At 41.2% G+C, this 21,503-nt stretch overlaps 1 protein-coding gene and 1 long non-coding RNA gene across 5 annotated transcripts in view; one reads left to right on the forward strand and one right to left on the reverse strand.

Moving 5' to 3' along the window:
- LOC109913150 (ly6/PLAUR domain-containing protein 6) overlaps positions 1-21,503 on the forward strand; it is a 311,436-nt gene that overhangs the window by 152,332 nt on the left and 137,601 nt on the right. The gene's annotated exons all lie outside the window — the stretch shown is intronic.
- The window catches only part of LOC125483571, a 15,669-nt gene continuing 3,079 nt past the window's right edge, over positions 8,914-21,503 (reverse strand). Inside the window, exons 2-3 of the long non-coding RNA XR_007262521.1 lie at positions 10,728-10,898; positions 8,914-9,102 (exon numbers count right to left, since the gene is read on the reverse strand). This is a non-coding gene — a long non-coding RNA (uncharacterized LOC125483571). The remainder of the gene's footprint in view (positions 9,103-10,727; positions 10,899-21,503) is intronic.

Raw genomic sequence — 21,503 nt, forward strand, 5'->3', positions numbered from 1 at the left:
TGTGTTCATCCAGCCCTGCACCTTGTTGTCTCGGATTCTCCAGCATCTGCAGTTCCTACTATCTCTGTAGACAGAATATATGTCTGTAGACAGACATATATTTGAACCTGGAGCTGAACACAAGAATTTCCTTGCACATCGTTACGCATTCCATCCTGTGCTCAAATCACCTATGAAATGGAGTGGTCTAACAAGCTCCTTTTCCAAATGTGCTGTTTGAGAAATCTCTGGTTTTTACTGTCTATCGCAAGCCGACATTATACTTGTTGACATTACAACAGCTCCACATGCTTTAAGATTGGTCATATTGGCAGTATTGTTAATAGGGCCTGAGCTATATGGTCACTGTGCAAACATGATGCTAAAATAGGGTGCATCAGAACTACCATATGAGATAATGGCTATGCCAAAGATATGATTGCTTGCTATGTATTGCAAATACTCATGAATGGGACTAAGTCCTGAAAAGTGCCTGATCTGCTCTGAATTATTTGGAAGAATAAGGTATCTCTTTCTCTCTCTCTCTCTCTCAAAATTTCCGCAAAAAGTCCATCTGGTCATTTCATGCTGCTCCTGTGCATTGTATTGCGGTATTCTTCATGAAACAGAATGCTGCCATCATGTCAAAAAGAAGTAATGCCTTGTAACCAAAAAGTAATGTTTTATATGTCTTTTGATGCCAGTATGAAGCCACATACATAGACCATATGTTCCTGTGACTGGCAATTTTATCAAACAGCACAGTACTTTGGCAGATCGCAATAGACATGGTCCTGTCAGAAACAGCTGGCTGTGCTTCCAAAACTTGGAACACAGTGATGAATATTAGATGTAATTCTGTGATTGGTAAGTACCTGCTGAACAATCCCAAATATACTAAGATTTACATAGGCATCTCCTAAGAAATAAAAAGGAACATGTCCAGAACTGTCCGTCTCTTTAATTAAACAAAAGTATGTGGGTTAATAGATCCATTCTCCATCATAACTCGCCCAATCAATTAACTTACCAACCAATCTTCATCCTCTTTTTCATTCTGTATAAACTGTTGCTTCTTCTGAAATTTGGTGTTCTTGTATTTCTCCTGTTAAGAGCAAGACAGAAGGTTTCGTGTATGTGCTCTTTGACAGATATAGCACAGAGTCTTTGGGCCAAATGGCCTCCTTTGCTTCCATGATTCTTTGAAAATTTGTTTCACTTATTATATGTTAATTTATTGAAGGGAAGAAAGGGTAACCTGTTCAGAAAAAGTATAATCAATGATAGAAAAGGCATTGAGGTGATTCCTATTTACAGTTTGATGTTGTAGAAAGGCTTAGTTAGAGGGAAAGCTAATAAGTTGACAGTCATAAGGGCCAAGTTAAGAAGCTTGTGATTACTGATCATTACCTTTCTCGCCTCTGTATCTTCAGCTACTGTAATTGCAAATGGAATGCTTAATTTAGTTTGGTGAATAACTCCATTTAAAACAATCGCTGACTCATTTCTTAACGTATTGCTGACTTCTAAATAATTTCAATTTTGCTGCTAAACTTTTTTTTCTGTATTTAGATAGATATCTTTGTGTGTTGCTTTCTGGAACGTGAATATACACAACTAAGATGAAGTTTGAAACAATGATGGAAATATTTATTTTTGGTAATTTATGAATTTAATCACTGTCTTGAATTGGTTCTGAGCATTTAATGTGACCATTGGTATAAAAGTGACTTTTTATTTTGTGGAGTCAGGAGCTGTGAATGTAACTGACAAGGGATCTGTCAACTTTATGAGCTGATGGCCCTTACACCGATTAAGAGAGAGAACTGGATTGCTTAGATTGCTTTATCAAGTCTAAGTCTGCCTAACAATGACACCTCCATTTATATAATGCCTTTGTGTTTTGTAAAATGTCCAAACAAATGTCTTGATATCAATATATTAGGACAGGGGACATTAACTTAGTTAAAGAACTAGGTTTCAAGGAACATCTTATGATGATGGTCATCCATTTTGATAGGAATAACAGCAAAATGGACTATGTTTTAAATGGTAAAAAATTGCAGCACACCGCTGTGCAAAGAGACTTGTGTGTCCTTGTGCATGAATCGCTGAAGGTGGGATTGCAGGTGCAGCAGGTAATTAAAAAGGCAAATGGAATTTTGTCTGCCATTGCTAGAGGGATGGAGTTTAAAAACAGGGAGGCCATGCTGCAGCTGTATAGGGTCCTGGTGAGGCCGCACCTGGAGTACTGTGTGCAGTTTTGGTCTCCTTACTTGAGAAGAGATACACTGGCACTGGAGGGGGTGCAGAGGAGATTCACTCGGTTGATTCCAGAGTTGAGAGGGTTGGATTATGAGGAGAGACTGAGTAGGCTGGGATTATACTCATTGGAATTCAGAAGAATGAGGGGAGATCTTATAGAAACATATAAGATTATGAAGGGAATAGATAAAGTAGAGGCAGGGAGGTTGTTTCCGCTAGCAGGTGAAACTAGGACTGGAGGGCATCGCCTCAAAATAAAGGGAAGCAGATGTAGGACTGAGGTCAGGAGGAACTTCTTCACCCAAAGGGTTGTGAATCTGTGGAATTCCCTGCCCAGTGAAGTGGTTGAAGCTACCTCACTGAATGTTTTTAAGGCAAGGCTCGATAAATTTTTGACCAGTAAAGGAATTAAGGGTTATGGTGAGTGGGCGGGTAAGTGGAGCTGAGTCTCAAAGATCAGCCATGATCTTATTGAATGGCGGGGCAGGCTCGAGGGGCCAGATGGCCTACTCCTGCTCCTAGTTCTTATGTTCTTATGTTCTTATGATCAGAGCTTAAGAAGCTGTAGCGTTTATGTGGGAAATCACAAGGCTTGAATCTAGGCATTTGAAGGGGCAGCCAACAGTGATAGAGTGATTAAAATTGTGGGTAGGCAAAAGCCAGAATTAGAGTGCAAACATTGTTAAGCATTGTTTTGCTGGAGGATATTATAGAGATAGAGAAGGGCAAGGCCATGGCTGGATTTGAAGCATGAGTGAATTTTTGAAAATTGAGGCAGAGCAGATGAATACCCTGTCATGACAATTATGATTCTGCAGCTGTAGGCATGAGCCTTGGGTCTTTGTCATATACAACAGTGCTACGAAATTGATATAATGAGTACTTGCCATTTCACAAGGAAGGCTTTTGCTGCTGGGAGGTCCCCTGCTGTTTATGCAGGTAGAGACACCATGTTGTGCCTCTCTGTCAGCACCTCAGAGAATGATCCAACCACTGATAGAAAGCCAGTGTCAAGTGATTATTCATGCTTTGATATTGAAACTGAGCCACATGGGCCAAGTTATGCTGCTGCTCTGAGAATGTTCAAATGAAAGATGACTTGATAATAACATAAGGCTGCAGAAGATGATGAAATATTTAACACAAACATGTCTGATGCTGTGGGACCCAAGGAGGCTTATTGTTTAACTGCAGCATCCCGTCATCATAACTTGTTTTTTTATAAAAAAGCATATTTCAGACAACTGAGATTATTTTTATTATTTTATCCTCCATCTGGTCTATTCCTGCTGATTTTTGTTTAATTGTTACAAAGAGAAGCCTATTGATTGTCACTGAGCCTAGTGAAATGGGGGGACTGCATTAACATCAGGAGGGAATATTATTAACACAAGTTGCTTTAGATAACCAGATAATTTCTGTTATTAATTTAGTTGGCTTGCACTGATGGACTTCGCAAGTCCTTCAAGCTAGTTCCAAACGAATGTTGTTGATACTTAATAATTAAGGTATGAATTGTAAATTTTGTCTGGAGAAAGGTGATCTCGAGGTATATTGTTGTTGTTGTGACATTGATGAATGTGGTAAATAATTTGTGCACAGTGAGATCACACAAATGGTAAGTAATTGAATGTCTAGATTTGATTTATATTGCTCATTTAAGGAGTTGTAGACATTATTGGTGAAGTTAGTGTTGATTGTCCACCATTAATTGCCCTGAGAAGGTCTTCTTAAACATTTTGAAAGGCCTGTGAGGTGATTTCAGACAGTAGCTAAGACTTAACCGCATTGCAGTGGATCTGAATTCACCTATAGGCCAGACCAAATAAAGATAGCAGATATCCTTCCTTAGTAAAGGACATTGTAAAACCCTACCCAATTTACCAACAATCCAGCAGCTTCACACTTTTCCCAAGACTAGCTTTATTTTTATCTCCAGCTTTGAAACCAACTAAATTTAAATTCTTCAGCTGCTGTGGTAAGATTTGAATGCACATCTCCAGATCATTTGTCCAGAGCATCTGGATGACTAGTCCAGTAATATTACCGGTATGTTACTATACTCCATATTTTACTGTTTTTAGACAGACACGAATTGAGGGAGAGATGTTGGCAAAGCCAGGCACACCAGACAAACTCACTGCTATTTTCCTGTGGTGTCAATGATATCTTTTAAGTTGACCTGTGCAAGTGAAGGGGCTCAATTTAATGTTATTCAAAAGGGAGCACTGCTGACAATGCTGTCATCTTTAAGCATCGCACTGAAGTACCGGCCTAGATTATGTGCCAAAATCTGGAGTGGAGCTGGGACTCAGTCTCAAAATTTCGCTCAGTTAGCTGAGTAGTTGGTTTGCAATGCAGAGTGACACCAACAGCACAAGTTCAATTCCTGCACTGGTTGAGGTTACAATGAAAATCCTACCTTCTTAACTTCACCCCTCACCTGACACATTGTGACGCTCAGGTTAAGCCCACCACCAGCTCTCTGTCTCTTTCTCTAAGGAGAGTGTGGCCCCTTTGGGACTATGACAACTTTACCTTTATAACTTGCAACAGACCTGCCTGTCTGTGGAGAAACAAAGTTAATGTTAATCAATGTTTACATTGTTTTGTTTTAGAGGCATCAAAGAGAGAGAAAACAGGAATATGACATTGAAATAAAGGATCAGCCATGACCATATTGAATGGCAAAGCAGACATGAAGGGCCAAATTACATATTCTTTCTCCTAGTTTCCATGTTCTGGATTTCAGTTCTGAAGATGAGTCATACTTGACTCAATCTTAACTTTGTTTCATTCTCAACAGATGATGCCAGACCTACTGAGTTTCTCCACCACTTTCTATCTTTGCTTCACATCTCCAATATCAGCAGTAGCTTGCTTTTATCCTTGTCTTCTCAGCCAGGTTACCTTAAAGTTCCCATTGTATGACATGGAAGAGGAACAGGCGAGTTCTCCCCAATATCCCACTCCTAACATAATACTTATTCCCCAACCAATGACACTGACAACTGATTATTTGGTCATGATCACATTTCTGTGACAGTGAGGCTAGGAATAGGAAGATAATACAGTTAAATATGTGGCTTAGGAGCTGGTGTAGGAGGGAGGGCTGCAGATATGTGGCTCACTGGGGTGTTTTCTATGGCAGATGGGACTTGTACAAAGACAGGCTGCACCTAAACTGAGGGGCATCAATATCCTGGCAGGGTTTAAATGAGTGTGGCAGGGAAGCAGGAACCAGAGCAGTAGGTCAGCAAGTGAAATGATTGAGGAGGAGTTATAGACTTAAGACCAGTAAGGCTAAGAGGAACAGATAGGGAGACATAAGTGAACATGGCAGGACTGACAGCCTGAGTGTATTTGTTTTAACGTGAGGAGTATGACAGGAAAGGCAGATGAACTTGGAACTTGAATGAGGACATAAACCATCTTATAACTATTTCAGATATTTAGTTGAGAGAAGTACAAGACTGGCAGCTTAACATTTTGGGATTTAGATGTTTCAGGTGAGGTGGAGAGGTATGTAAAAGAGGTGGGGGAGTTCAGAAAGAAGGGTCCTGACCCGAAACGTCAACTTTCCTGCTCCTCTGATGCTGCCTGGCCTGCTGTGTTCCTTCAGCTCCACACTGTGTTACCTCTGACTCCAGCATCTGCAGTTCTTACTATCGCTGAGTGCTGGGATCCCTGTTGTTTGTAATATATAGAAATTATTTGTAAGAGAATGTAGGTGATCTGATTAGCAAGTTTGTGAACAACCCAAAGATTAGAGAAGCTGTGGATAGTGAGGAGGATTGCCATACGATACAGCAGGATATAGATAGGCTGGAAACTTGGGTAGAAAAGTGGCAGACAGAGTTTAATCCAGACACATCTGAGGTGATGCATGTGGGAGATCTAATGCAGGAGGCAAGTATACAGTAAGTCACAGAACCCTTAGAAACCTCAACATACAGACTGATCAAGGCATACAGGTCCACAATTCCCTGAAAGTGGCAACAAAATGGATAAGGTGGTCAAGAAAGCATATGGTGTGCTTGCCTTCATCAGTTAGGGCACAGTATATTAAAAAAAATAGCAGGCCATGTTGCAGCTGTACAGAACTTTAATTAGGCCATGTGTGGAATATTGCATACAGTTTTGGTCGTCACACAACCAGAAGGATGTGGAAGCTTTGGAGAGGGTATGGAAATGGTTTACCAGGATGTTGCCTGGTTTGGAGGATATTACCCATGAGCAGAAATAGTACAGTCTTGATTTGTTTTATGTTGAATATCAGAGGCTGAAGGGCAACCTGATAGAAATTTACAAAATTATGAGAGGCATAGATAGAACGGATAGTTGGAGTACTTTTTTCCAAGGGTTAAAATGTCAATTACTAGGGGACGTAGGTTTAAGTTAAAAAGGGGAAAGTTTAAAGGAGATGTGAGAGGCAGGTTTTTTACACAGAGGGTGGTAAGTGTCTGGAATGCACTGCCAGAGGAGGTGGTAGAAGCAGATACAATAGTAATGTTTAGAAGCATCTTGACAGATAGATGAATAGGCAGGGAATGGAGAGATTTGGATCGCGTAGAGGCAAACGGTTTTAGTTTACAAAGGCGTCATGTGCCAGCGTAGTCTTAGTGGGCTGTAGGGCCTGTTCCCATGCTGTATTGTTCTTTGTTCTTTATTTAAGGGAGCTTCCAATCTGCAAATTGGCTACTGAATTACAATAGCGACTATACAATGTTTGCAATTTGTGGATGATTGCAGTGTCATCGCTCAGATCAGATTGGCAAACTATGCTTAATCTCTTCAAATCTGCATGCAGGAAACTCGGCCTGTCCTTGAATGTTTGCAGAAAATACTCAAACTTATATCAACTCACAGCCAAATATTCCATTCCCATATACATTGAAGGAGAGACTCTGGAACAGGGAAAGATTTTGCCCAACTGCAGTTAAAGTTTTATCAAATGAGATGCCTGGTGTGTAATCTGCCATGGTTTGGAGTGACTTTCCTTACTCTATTTTTCATCCTACACCCTATTAGTTACACAGCAAGCTATTCAATGCCCTTCTCAAGAAATCATGTGGCAGGAAATGAGGAAGGATTTACTGTTGCCAGACTTTATGCCGTTCTCAGGTTCTGAGGAAGGGTCACCGGACCCAAAACGTTAACTTTGATTTTCTCTTCACAGATGCTGCCAGACCTGCTGAGCTTTTCCAGCAACTTTTGTGTTTGTTTATGCCATTCATACTGCCGGCACTATATTTAAAGCACACCTTCACAGCACCTCAGATGTTGCAAGCCAGAAACTGGCCCTCATTGTGTGGTGCTGACCCGGTAAGGCCCAAGGTGAAAGAAAGCTCACTCCCCTTGTCATAGACAGGGATCTGGAGGTGTTGGTGGTTGGGGTAGTGAAATGGAAAGCTGTCCTTTTTTCCAGCCGACTGCCACATAAGGCAGTGTCTCTAGCCTGGACCCAGACCATTGCACAGATCAGTGTTGTGTCCTTGGTGAAGTGGAATGCCCAACAGTGCAGCAGGAGGGTCACTGATCTACTCTGCTCCACAAGGGAAAGTGTCACCATCTTCTGTCTGCTACCTCACACTCACAGGGCCATCACTCTCCCTTAGCCTGCTATGTGTACATTGCTCACAAAGATTCATGGACTACAACTTCACTTTCGCATGCATCAGGTCCGCCCAACAGCTCCCATCTATCTCATCCTTCCAAATAATTAACCTTTCCTGTTCTCAGCACTCCCACTCACTCACTGGGACAGATTCTCTTTAAAGCTGCTGTTTACTTTTTTGCAATTGGAGCTTGACGTGTGAGATTCTGTACTTTGAGATTATCAGTGTCCTTTTTGTAAAACTTGTGCAGATTTCCTGCTTTCGCTAAATGGCTACAAGTCAGTACTAGGGATTATTAAGTTGGTTTTATTGTTCCACAATTAGAATCATCTTTAAAGTTGATTGTCCAGGAAGGGTTAAATGATTGAAACATTTGAAGGACAGTGTTCCTGGCATGAATTCCTGAAATTAGCCTTCTGATTATTCTGTCTTCTATCTACTTTGCCATTTCTGATTTTGAACTCACTCAACCAGTAGCCACTCAAGCTAACTGCTGAAATCTCTCCCGTCTAGAAATCTGATATCTAGAAACACTAATTGCCAGAAATATTTTCAGGTCACCCAAGTAACGCAAGGTGGCATTTTCATCAAATTAGTCGGGGTAGCAGGGTGGCTCAGTGGTTAGCACTGCTGCCTCACAGGTTCAATTCCAGCCTCAGGCAACTGTGCAGAGTTTGCACATTCTCCTCGTGTCTGTGTGGGTTTCATCTGGGTGCTCCTGTTTCCTCCCAAAGTCCAAAGATGTGCAGGTTAGGTGGATTGACCAAGTTAAATCGCCCATAGCGTGATGTGCAGGCTAGATGGGTTAGCCATGCTAAAAAGCAGGGCTAGAGGGATAGGGTAGGGGAATGGGTCTGGGTGGGATGCTCTTCAGAGTGTCAGTATAGACTTGAGGGGTTGAATGGCCTGCTTCCACACTGTAGAAATTCTATGATTTTATTATTTCACTTTACAAATGGAAACATGGAAGGTGCAGTATTTTATATCTACTGTGTTTTCTAGTTCACAGACTTGTGATTATACATTCTAATGTGATTTTATAATCCAGAGAATTAAATCCAGAAATGTCATGCTCCATGGGGAGTTCACACGAGTGTAAAAGTTCACTAATTGATTGTTAAATTCTCATGTTGATAACCTCAAAACGAAATCCCATGGCAGTACCAGCAAATGTGAACCCATCACCAGCATTTCTATCGGAGTTCAGTCCCAGTTAATTGTCCTTCGAGCATTTTCATCCCTGCAAATGAAAGGAATCACTTTGAACTTTTAAACACGATCACAAACAGGTGCTAGCCATGCTGAACTAATTATGCAAAAGGTTTTGATGTTGTTGTTGCCATAGCAGCTACTACAATTTGGTTTTTTGGTGACCATCAGATTCAAGTGTGGACACACTGAAAATGCAACTGTGCTTCCAGCTTTAAACACAGCTTACCTGTCAAAGGTAACTAAACCCCCTTCACTGTACCTGAGGTGCTGTTTGCCGTCGAGCTTTCATTTTTGCACTGCCATTGTCTACCTGTGCTTTAAAGTCGACTTGAGTACTTGGCAGAAGCATAAACTCCACCTGCTTTGGGCCACAGCGGAGCTCTTTCCTGTACAAAGGGCAAGGAATGAAAAGCTTAGCACTAAAACTTGATCCCCATTTCTAAGAGGATAAAGATGGGGTTCCATAAGCTTAGCCCAAAGCACCTGGATATTGAAACAAGAAGCTGCTTCAGTATTCAATGGGCGCTTTCATTTTCATAAGTCAGTCTTTGCAAATTAGAATCCTTTACCTACAGCAGAGAAAAAGTCATTAGTGGATTATGATTGTTACCTCTTTCATATCTGCTGCTCAGCCAGGTGAACTGTACTTTGCTTTGATTCATGGACACAGGAGAAGATTAAGAATCAGATCTCATACAGTCATTCCTGAATTGATTTCCCATGCTAGGTTGAGCTGTATTGGTTGTGTTCAGAGAAAACCTTGGGACAGGCTTTGGGCAATGCAAGTTTGCGAACAATGACCGTGCAAACATTACTCTAAAATAAAAAGTTAATATTTCTGCTAGACTAAAGCATTCCATATGAATGCATTGAACATTCACTGTAATGTGTGAATATCTTGACAGGAGGCAATTTCAACCCTTCCACAACAGAACAGAGATTTTTGATTTGCCTCTATTTCTGTGGTGTGTACTCCAACTAAGAGGAATGCAGTAATTAATATAATTACTCAGATTTGCTTCCGTAAAGTCAGGGTCTTACCTCAGTATACATTTACTTCAAGATGAAATAATTTAATTGCAATATTTGTCCCCCAAGTTGTAATTAATTTTGTATTTAAAGTTAGCTAAGAAAATTTATGTTGGATATTTCTGGATTATCTCTCAGACTTTTTTTTGTAAAAGCAGAAAGCTGTCAACTTGGCACAGCTAGTAACACATGATTTGAAAGGTCATGGGTTCAAATCATGTTCCAGGACTTTACCGTGTAGTTTTAGTGAATTGTTAAGGGGCTCATTAACTGTTGGAAGTGTACCATCAGGATATAATAGTTGGTAAGGCAATAGTTGAACAGAAGCAGCAAGCACTTCTGATGTGCTGGAAATCTTAAGTCTCAACTAAAATTTGATGTGATTTATTACTTTCACATGTAACAAGGTAAGGTGAAAAGTATTGTCTTACGTGCTTTACAGGCAGATTGTACTATACAAGTGCATCAGGGTAACAGAACACAGTGCAGGATACTGTGTTACAGCTGCTGAGAAGGTACAGAGAGAGATCAACATTAACATAAAGCGATCCATTCAAAAGTCTGATAACAGCGGGGAAGAAGCTGTTCTTGAATCTGTTTGTACATGTATTCAAACTTCTTTACCTTCTGCCTGCTGGAAAATGTGGAAGATAGTATAACCAGGGTGGGAGGGGTCATTGATTACGTTGGTTGCTTTCTCAAAGGAGCAGGAAGTATAGATGAAGTCAGTGGATGAGAGGCTGGTTTGCTTGATGGACTGGACTGTGTTGTGGAACCAAGGATGCTGAGTCCAGACTGTAACAAAATATGCAATGTCTCAGTCAATGTAAGAGCTCTCATGATTACCTTTTCTGATATGTTGGACGCACAGATAATGAGCATCACTATAATAGTGTTCCACAAAAAAAGAGAAATGCAGTTTCTTCCCAAGAAATACCACTTCTATCCATTACTCTTGCATTGTCTGCATGGTCACATTTTCTATATCTCAAGAGAATCAATCTTGGAGACTCTGCAGCCTTTCAGACTCAACATCAAGTTCAATAACTTTGGGGCTTGAGCTCTCCCATGTCCTTACACCAACCCCCACAAACCAAGCCTTGTTATTACATAGTCTGCTATCACACACCATCCATTGTTAGCCACTAACATTCCCCATTAATAGCTATTTACTCTCCTGGCTAGATCGTTATCTGCTCCTTTGTCTGTTTAACTGTTCTTCTCTCTCTTTGAGCTGTGGCCCACCTATCATTTACTCCTTACCTCCTCCCCTCACCCTCTATTCTGCATATTAAGCAACATTTTCCTACGACCCATTAATTCTGAGGAAGGGTCACGCACACTAAAGCATTAACTCTGATTTATCTCCACAGATGCTGAGCTTTTCCAATAATTTCTATTTTTGTTCACCATTCTTCATTCCTTTCTCTTCCTATTTACACATTTCCCCATTGATAATACTTGTAACTGAGTTTGGTGATAATATGCAGCTTTAGTGCATTGCCGCTTCTCTTGATCTAAGGATATTGCAACATTTTCCATGTATTAGTCAAGGTATTTCATATATTACATGGATAAAAGATATTACCTCCCAGTTAATGTTGGTAAATTGGATGCCACATTTATGGCACAGCAGCAATTAATCTCTGGATTCCATGAGCCTTTTCACTGTGTCCCAGTCTCCCTGTCACCCCCAAGCTCTGTTGACTCCCTGTCCAGTTTTAAAAGTAATAGTAACGTCTAAGGTTTGTGTTTAGGTCTCCAGTCTTTTTCTTCACTCTTAGAAAAGATTGTTGAATATGAGATTGATATTGATGTTTTTATTTAAAAATATACAATACCATGTTAAGAGTGGGCAACCTAAAGTAACCAATTAATACACTGAATAAAATATGATAGTGTTGACAGATTGGGTGATGTATTGCTGCTGCAGCAAAAGGGAGCTGCTGGACACCAGAGTGATTCAGAGCAAGCACATCGGTAGGAAATTTTTTTACTGCTCAAGGAATTTTGGATCTGTGTTGTGGAGCTGGAGTCTGAGCTGCAGGTATTGAGTCATATCCAGGAGGGGGTAAAAAGGTCAGACACTTTGTGCCAGGTGGCAGGCACAACTCTGAGTATTTCAAACTTGGTCTATTATCAGGGACGGTAGGGTGTCACTGTAGGTGAGGCAGGTATGAAGACCCAGTGGGTTACAGTTGAGGAGCCTCAGCTTTTGCAATTGTCCAACAGCTGTGGAGTTCTTGCAAGCTGTATGGACGACACCAGGGACTGCAGAGAGGATGAATGAATTGAAAACAGCACATGATATGGGCAGCCATTCCAGTAGGAGGAGGAAATAGGAATGTACCTGTGATAAGGGATGATATATTTAGAGATATTCAGCACAGAAACAGACCCTCTGGTCCAACTCGTCCATGCCGACCAGATATCTTATATAAATCTAGTCCCATTTGGCCCATATCCCTCTATACCATTCCTATGCATATACCCATCCAGATGCCTTTTAAACATTGTAATTGTACCAGCCTCCACCACTTTTTCTGGTAGCTCATTCCATACATGCACCACCCTCTGCATGAAAAAGTTGCCCCTTAGGTCCCTTTTATATGTTTCCCCTCTCACCTTTTAAACATATGCCCTCTAGTTTTGGACTCCCCCACCCCAGGGAAGAGACCTTGTCTGTGTACCTATCCATGCCCCTCATGATTGTCTAAACCTCAAAAGGCCACCCTTCAGCCTCTGACAATCCAGGGATAGATACCATTCCCTGCAACCATAAGCGAGAGTCCTGAAGGCAGAGTTGCCTGCCTGGTGCCAGGATGAAGGAGCTTGGGTCTGGAGAGGAATGTTGATTGGACTAGAAAGGTGGTTCTGCTGAAAGGATTTGAACAGTTACGTGCTATGTTAGTATGCAAGGTAATAGTCCCTTTAAACTAATTGGGTGGGAAAGGATTTCGGAAAGGGGAAATGCAGGCATACAAAGCAAAAGGATAGGGAAGTGACACAGGGCAGCTATTTGGATAACAATACCCAGAGTGAAACAGGAATGGACAGTCTGTATAACATAGCAAAACAGCAAGTATGGTCAAGGAGGGGGATCAATGTTAAAGAGGCAACAATAATAGCTCTTTACTTGAACACATGTAACTTTTAGAACAAAATAAATGATTTGATGGCACAAATAGAGGTTACTGGGTGTGATCTCATAACCAAGTCTCTATAGCATCTATAGAGATCAAAACTGGGAACTAAATATTCTGGGGTCCTTTCAAAATGTTAGGCAAGAAGGAAAGGATGGTGGGGTTACTTTGTTAGTTTAGGATAGAGTAAGTATGATAACAAGAAAGAATCTTGGATCAGATGATGGACAATCCATGTGGGTGGAGATATGAAATTATAAAGGGAAAGAAGACAGTGGCAGGAGCAATCTGTGGGGATCCCCCAGGCGGGCTGTACTATAGAACAGAGAATGAATCCAGAGGATATAATGAGGACATGTAAAAAAGAAAGGCAATGTAAATTATTCTCTTAAAGGTTAGTGAATAGGGAATTCTTTCGTGCAGGGGGCTGTCAAGGTTGGGTCATTAACTATACTCAACGCTAAGATAGATAGGTTTTTAATCAGTAATCGAATCAATGGTTATGAGGAAAGGGCAGTAAAGTGGATCTGAGGATTATTGGACCAGCCAAAGAGTCTATATTTGCTCTAGTATCTCACAATCTTATTATTGTACCTCAGAAATCACTTCCTGTCTTGACTCTTTGTACAAAGTCTTTTCTATTTTACTTGTCAACTTGTTGGTTCTTCCTTCTCTGCTCCACCGTTGGAAACTGGTCATTTGGACACTACTGTCACCCGATGCACACTCCCAGTTCCCTGCACATTTTCACAACAATGCCCCACCCCCTGCATGCCCCCGCCCCCGCTCCCAGCCTCACTCCAGCCTACAAACCTTGCCCTCTAGTTATTTTCCAGGCAACCTGTTCAGAGTTGTTATTACACACCTCTGGAGCAGATGGGACTTGAACCCAGGATTTCTGCTATAACGGTAGGGACACTGCCACTGCACCACACGAGCCTCTCGTAGAGCCTTCCGTCTATATTTTCAGTACAATACTCTTCATCTGCTCTATGATGGTCCATATAAATGTTCTTCACATTTTCACAACAATCCCCCATCCCCCGCATGCCCCCGCTCAAAATTCATTCTCCTTCTTAGTGTGTAAAATTTATGGATTCATCCTCCCTGAGTCATTAATTGAAAAGAATAAAGGTGAAACCTTGGATAATGAAGAATTTGTGATTTGGTGGAACCAAGTTTAAAATTTAAAAATCTGAAGAATGCAGAAAGAGGGGAAGCCTGACACCAGTAAAATATTCCATCGTCTTTAAGTTCTTAAGATACAGTGGGACAAGGTGAGGTCATTTAATCTTTCCAGCCTGTTCTGCTATGCATTGAAATGATGGATGATCTGTATTGTTACTCTGTCCACCTGCCTCGGCTGCATATCCTGTTATAAGCTTTCTTCTGTAAAAATCAGTGGATCTCAGATTTGAAATATTTGGGCTAGCACCACCATTTTGTGGGTGGAATGAGAGAATATGCAAATGGTCTTGATTCCACTTCAGTGAGAGTCGATGGGAAGAGAAACAGAAAGAGGAAATCAACATGCATACTGACAGTCGAGTTGCTTTATATATATTACATATATAGTTTTAAGTGACTTGCAGAAAGATGTTTCACTTTATAGATATGCTATTGGTATATATATTTATGAAATTGAAGTGGAGTGATGAGTCTATTTTATGTTGCTTGACAATTCTTTGATTTTTTTCTTACACTGTTCCAAGTATACTCCTGAGTTTTAACAGCTGTCAAACTCTGGACTGACATTTAATAATCTTAAATTATTAATTTAATAATTAATTGTTTGCCAGCATTCCAAACTGGTAAGGTATTCACTTGTGATACGTCCCTTTGGCATCTATTTCTTCATAGAATAGTTGCCAAAAGATATTTATCACATGTGAAGTGGACAACTCTACTGGACAAGCTTCCTGATCTTGGGCAGTTATGTTTCTGTTTGTCAGAAGCTGATGGAGACTCAAAGCTCTGAGATGAAATGTTCTGAAAGAGTTTATAACAAGAGAATGATAACTTATTTTTAATTAATTCATGGGATGTGGATGTCGCTGACTAGGCCAGCATTTGTTACTGGTACCATAATTACCTTGGAGAAGGTGGTGGTGAAATGTCTTCTTGAAATCTTACAGCCCTTGGGGGTCTATTTATACTTACAATATTGTTAGGATGGGAGATCCAGGATTTTGTCCAAACAATAGTAAAGGAATGGCAATTTATTTCCAAGTGAAGATGGTGAGTAACTTGGAGGGGAACTTGCAATTGGTGATGTTTCTGTGCATCTAGAACCCCTCTCATTCTAAGTGGCAGAGATCGCAGGTTTGGAAGGTGCTGTTGAGGTGGTATACATTTTGCTACTGTGCAATGTTGGTGAAGGGAGTGAAAGTGAAACTGTTGGATGGGGTGCCAATCAAATGAGTTGACTTGCCGGAACAGAGTTGAGCTTCTTAAGTGATGTTGAAGCTGCATTCATCCAAGCAAGTGGGGAATATTCCATCCCATACCAAACAGATGGCACTGGGGAGACAGGAGGTGAGCTATTCACTGAGAATTCCTAGCCTCTGGCTTGCTGTTGTAACCATAGTATTTATATAGCTGGATGACTTTTTGGTCAGTAGCAACACCAAGATGTTAACAGTGAAGAATTCAGTGAAAGAGATGCTCTTTAGGGAAGGAGACAACCATCCTTACCTCCTCTGGCCAACAAGTGACTCCAGACTCACAGCAATGTGGTTGACACTGGCCTGCCCTCTGGACAATTAGGGATGGGCAATAAGTGATGCCCTCATCCTGTGAATGTCCCTGGAACTAGTGTAGTGCTACTATTACTTCTTACTTATCAGCTCCCCTAATGTTCCCGGGTTTGGATGCTATAGAAAGGATAGATGTGGGTGGTGGTGGGGTGGGGGGTGGGGGGAGCGGTGGTGAGGTGCAAGAGGAGGGGGAGTGGTGTTTTTGGTTAGGGATAACATTGCAGCTGTACTTAGGGAGGATATTCCTAGGAATATGTCCAGGGAAGTATGGAAGTGAGAAATGAGAAAGGGATGCTCACGGTATTGAGATTGTACAATAGGCCCCGCAGTAGTCAGCGGGAAATTGAGAAGCAAATTTGTAAGGAGGTCTCAACTATCTCTAAGAATGATAGAGTTGTACTGTTAGGGGATGTTAACTTTCCAAACATAGACTGGGACTGCCATGGTGTTAAGGGCTTGGATGGAAAGGAATTTGTTAAGTGTGTACAAAAATTTTTTTTATTCAATATGTGGATGTATCTACTAGAGAAGGAGCAAAACTTGACATTCTCTTGGGAAATAATGCAGGGAAAATGACAGAGGTGTCAGTGGGGAGCACTTTTGGGCTGGTGATCACAATTCTATTAGTTTTAAACTAGCTATGGAAAAGGATAAACCTGATCGAAAAGTTAAAGAGACTTGGGAGTTCTAGTCCAGGATTCTGTCAAGGTAAACTTGCAGGTTGAATCAGTAGTCAGGAAGGCAAATGCAATGTTGGCATTTATTTTGAGAGGACTTGAATATAAAAGCAGGGATGTACTCCTGAGGCTTTATAAGGCTCTGGTCAGGCCACATTTGGAGTATTGTGTGCAGTTTTGGGCCCCATATCTCAGAAAGGATGTACTGGCCCTGGAACGGGTTCAGAAGAGGTTGATGAGAATGGACCCAGGAATGGAAAGCTTAACATATGAGGAACGTTTGAGGACTCTGGGACTATACTCATTGGAGTTTACAAGGATGAGGGGGGATCAAATTGAAACTTACAGAATACTGAATGGCCTGGAAGAGTGGATGTTGGGATGATGCTTCCATTGGTAGGAGAGACTAGGACCCGAGAGTACAGCCTTAGAGTAAAGGGAAGACCTTTTAGATTGGAGATAAGGAGAAACTTCTTCAGCCAGAGAGTGGTGAATCTATGGAATTCACTGCCACAGAAGGCTGTTGAGGCCAGGTCATTGAGTGCATTTAATACTGAGCTAGATAGGTTCTTTATTATCAAGGGGATCAAGGGTTATGGGGAGAAAGCTGGAGAATGGGGTTGAGGAACTTATCAGCCATGATTGAATGGCTGAGCAGACTTGATGGGCCAAATGGCCTAATTTCTGCTCCTATGTCTTATGGTCTTAAAGTTCTAAATTGGAGTAAGGCCAATTTTGGTGGCATTAAGCAAGAATTTTTAAAAGCTGTTTGGGAGAGGATATTTATAGGTAAAGGGGTGGTTGGAAAGTGGGAAGCCTTCAAAAATGAGATAGCGAGAGTCTAGGGGCAGTATTTTCCTGTTAGTGTGAAAGGCAAGGCTGATAGGTGCAGAAGAATATGAGGCTCTGGTCAAGAAAAAGAAAGATGCATACGGTAGGTATAGACAGCTAGGATCGAGTGAATCTCTTGAGGAGTATAAGTGCAATAGGAGTATACTCAAGAAGGAAACCAGGAGGGCCAAAAAGGGGACTTGAAATAGCTTTGGCAAATAGGGTTAAGAAGAATCCAAAGAGATTCTACAAATGCATTAAGGTGAAAAGAGTAAGTAGAGAGAGAGTACAGCCCCTTAAAGATTATATATGTGGAACCACAGGAGATGGTGTGATATTAAATGAGTATTTTGTGTCAGTATTTCTGTGGAGAAGGATACAGAGCTAAAGAACTCAGGGAAATAAAAAGTGATATTGTGATAAGTGTACATATTACAGAGGAGGAAGTGCTGGATGTCTTCAAACACATAAAGATGGATAAATCCCAGTACCTGATCAGGTGTATCCTAGAACTTTGTGGAAAGCTAGGATTGCTGCGCCCCTTGTTGAGATATTTGTATTATCGGTAGCCACAGGTGAGGTGCCGGAAGGCTGGAGGGTGGCTGATATGGTGCCAATATTTAAGAAAGATGGTCAGCAAAAGCCTGGGAACCATAGACTAGTGAGCCTGACATCATTGGAGGGGGTTCTGATGGACATGACTTCCATGTATTTGGAAAGGTCAGGACTGATTAGGGATAGTCAACATGGCTTTGTGCGTGGGAAATGGTGTCTCACTAACTTGATTGACTTTGTTAGAAGTAACAATGAACAGGAACAGCTAGCCATTTGGATACAGAATTGACTTGAAGGTAGCAGACAGTGGGTGGTGGTGGAGGGTTGCTTTTCAGACTGGTGGCCTGTGACTAGCGATATGCTACAAGGATCAGTGCTGGGTCCACTGCTTTTTGACATTTGTATAAATGTTTTGGGTATGAATATAGGAAGAATGGTTAGTAAGTTTGCAGATGATACAAAAATTGGTGACGTAGTGAACAACAAAGAAGGTTATCTCGGAGTACAACAGGACCTTGAACAGATGGGCTGATGGTCCGAGGGGTGGCAGATGGAGTTTAATTTAGATGACTGTGACGTGTTACATTTTGGAAAGGCAAATCAGCGCAGGACCTACACACTCAATGGTAGGGCCTTGGGGAGTGTTGCTGAACAAAAGGCCTTGGGGTACAGGTTCATAGTTCCTTGAAAGTGAAGTCGCAGGTAGATAGCGTGGAGTTGAAGACGTTTGGTACGCTTGCCTTTATTGGTCAATGCATTAAGTATAAGGAGTTACAATGTCATGTTACAGCTGTACAGGACATTGGTTAAGCCACTTTTGGAATGCTGAGTTCAGTTCTGGTCTCACTGCTAAGGGAAGGATGCTTTAAACTTGAAAGGGTTCAGAAAAGATTTACAAGGATGTTGCCCAGGGTTTGAGCTATAGGAAGAGACTGAGTAGGCTGGGACTACTTTCCGTGGAGCATCAGAGGCTGAGGGGTGACCTTATAGAGGTTTATAAAATCAGAATGGGCATGGATAGGGTAAATTTTCTCAGGGTGGGAGCGTCCAAAGCTCGAGGGTGTAGGTTTAAGGAGGGAGGGAAAATATTTAAAAGGGACCTAAGGGGCAACTTCTTCACACAGAGGGTGGTGCATGTATGGAATGAGCTGCCGGACAAAGTGGAAATGATACATGAACCAGGAAAGAGTGAGCTGAATCAACCCGCTCTATTTCTTGGACTAAAGGTTAAAAATATATTTTGCAACAGTCGAGTTAAAAATGAGAAATCATGTCTGACAGATGTGAGTCCCCTCACTGTGCCAATTTTTAGCATTACAGCAAAGAGAGTAGATTAATAATTAATGACATGTGTGATTTCTACACTGAGTTATTGGAAAACTCACCCTGACAACAACAGCTCAAAATTAATTGGAAGAGATTTGTGAACCTTGAGCTACTGTTGTGGCGTATTCTGAAGACCATTGATGGAAGTTGACAGCTTTGCCTCTAAATGTGAGGTAAATGCTCCTTAACCACTTCTTTCTGACCTCCCCCATATTCAAGATCACTTTTCAAAACACCAAACCGCTACTGCTGTAAGCTTTGACAAGCACGCATTTCTTTTTCAAATTGCATTATCTATCTCCGTCCTAAAATGGCTGAATTCATTTGTTTAATATTACACTTAAGTATTGAGTATACCTTCCTTTAATGTGGGCAGCACAGTGTGGCTCACCATGCCAGGGACTCCGGTTTGATTCCAGCCTTGGGTATCTGTCTTTGTGGAGTTTGCACACTCTCCCCATGTCTGTATGGGTTTAGGTCAGATGCACCCATTTCCTCCCACAGTCCACAGATGTGCAGGCTAGGTGGATTAGTGTGGGAAATTCAGAGATCAGTTGGGGTCAGGGTGGGATGCTCTCCAGAGAGTCGGTGCAGACTCAGTGGGCCAAATGGCCACTTTCTGCACTGTCCGGATTCTATGGATTTCTTCATATTACACGTTATAATGCTGTTCAGTGATTCAAGGGCAATTTTAACTCTTCAAAGCTTGTCAATAAGTAACCCTGCATATTTTAATTAACCACTGGAGAGTAGCCAACTGTAATTACCAGTCACAATACTGGATAAGCACCTAGTATACAACTGTTGAAAGTAAATAAGAGTTTGATTATTCATTAAGAACCAACTAAATGTCTAACTTGAGTCTTAGCTTCAGCGGAAACAGAAATTAGTAAAAGTGAATGTATCTGTCACGCAAGATTTTTCTGGTATTGGCTCTACTGTTGCAAAAATGTAATTTTGACCCTTACTACAAGAAATAATGGAGAAGTGATTCAGTTCACTCTTTTACTCTTCACTGTGGGTGGTCAAGTGATATTGTGCATTTTATACTGTTACTCCTAATAACTCACACAGATTGAGTGTTAGGTTTTTCAGCCTTTTAAGCTACAGATCAGATTTCCTTTGCATCGTATGTAACAAATTCATATCTTTCTAAAGAGTGTAGTTACAACTTTATTACAGATAATACACAGGTAAAATTGCCAGTTTCTGAATATGGTGGTTCCTCCCAGAGTTAAGTAACAGTAAGACCGAGCAAACCAACAATTTCATTGAGCCAGTTAACAAACTACATTGGACCCACTGCTATAGATAGCAAGTTGCTTCAGAAATTCTTCACCATCAAGATGAAATGATGTTTTGAAAAATGATTATGAAGTCAGTAACTATTATAAGTCTTATTACTAACGCTGAAAATATTAGTTGTTTGATGCATGGCTTGGAGACTCAACAAAAAGGTATGTCCCAAGATGAAAATCAAGGTTGATCATTCTAGTCCTGATTGACTGATATACCTCCATACAGTGATCATAGTTTTGTCAGGCAGGGAGTATTTTTATTCTCCGGATGTTGTAGATTTTTACCAATCAACCTGTTCAGAGATTTTATTACACTTTTGGAACAGTTAGAACTTGAACCCAGGCCTCCTGGTTCAGAGTCAGGGACACTAACACTGCAATCACAATAGTCCCTAAAAGTTATACCATAGTGACTAGGAAGTGAACTGTCACTGCATGATGCTATTACTGCTTTAATAATTGCCTTAAACCTTTGGCCATAACCAGGCAGGGAAGAGTGCACACCGAGAAAGGAAGCATATACCTACGTATAAGTGCTGAATGACTAAATAATTAGTTACCTATGGGAGATGAGGAGGATCAGGAAAAGCTCAGAATTCATGAAACAAGTATATTCCAAGAAGCAGAGACAACAAGGTGCAGGGCTGGATGAACACAGCAGGCCAAGCAGCATCATAGGAGCAGAAAGGCTGACGTTTCGGGCCTAGACCCTTCATCAGAAAAGGGGGAGGGGAAGGGGGTTCTGAAATAAATAGGGAGAGAGTGGGAGGCGGATAGAAGATGGATAGAGGAGAGGATAGGTGGAGAGGAAACA

Source organism: Rhincodon typus, chromosome 7 (genome assembly GCF_021869965.1).
Source record: "Rhincodon typus isolate 14 chromosome 7, sRhiTyp1.1, whole genome shotgun sequence".
NCBI lineage: Eukaryota > Metazoa > Chordata > Chondrichthyes > Orectolobiformes > Rhincodontidae > Rhincodon > Rhincodon typus.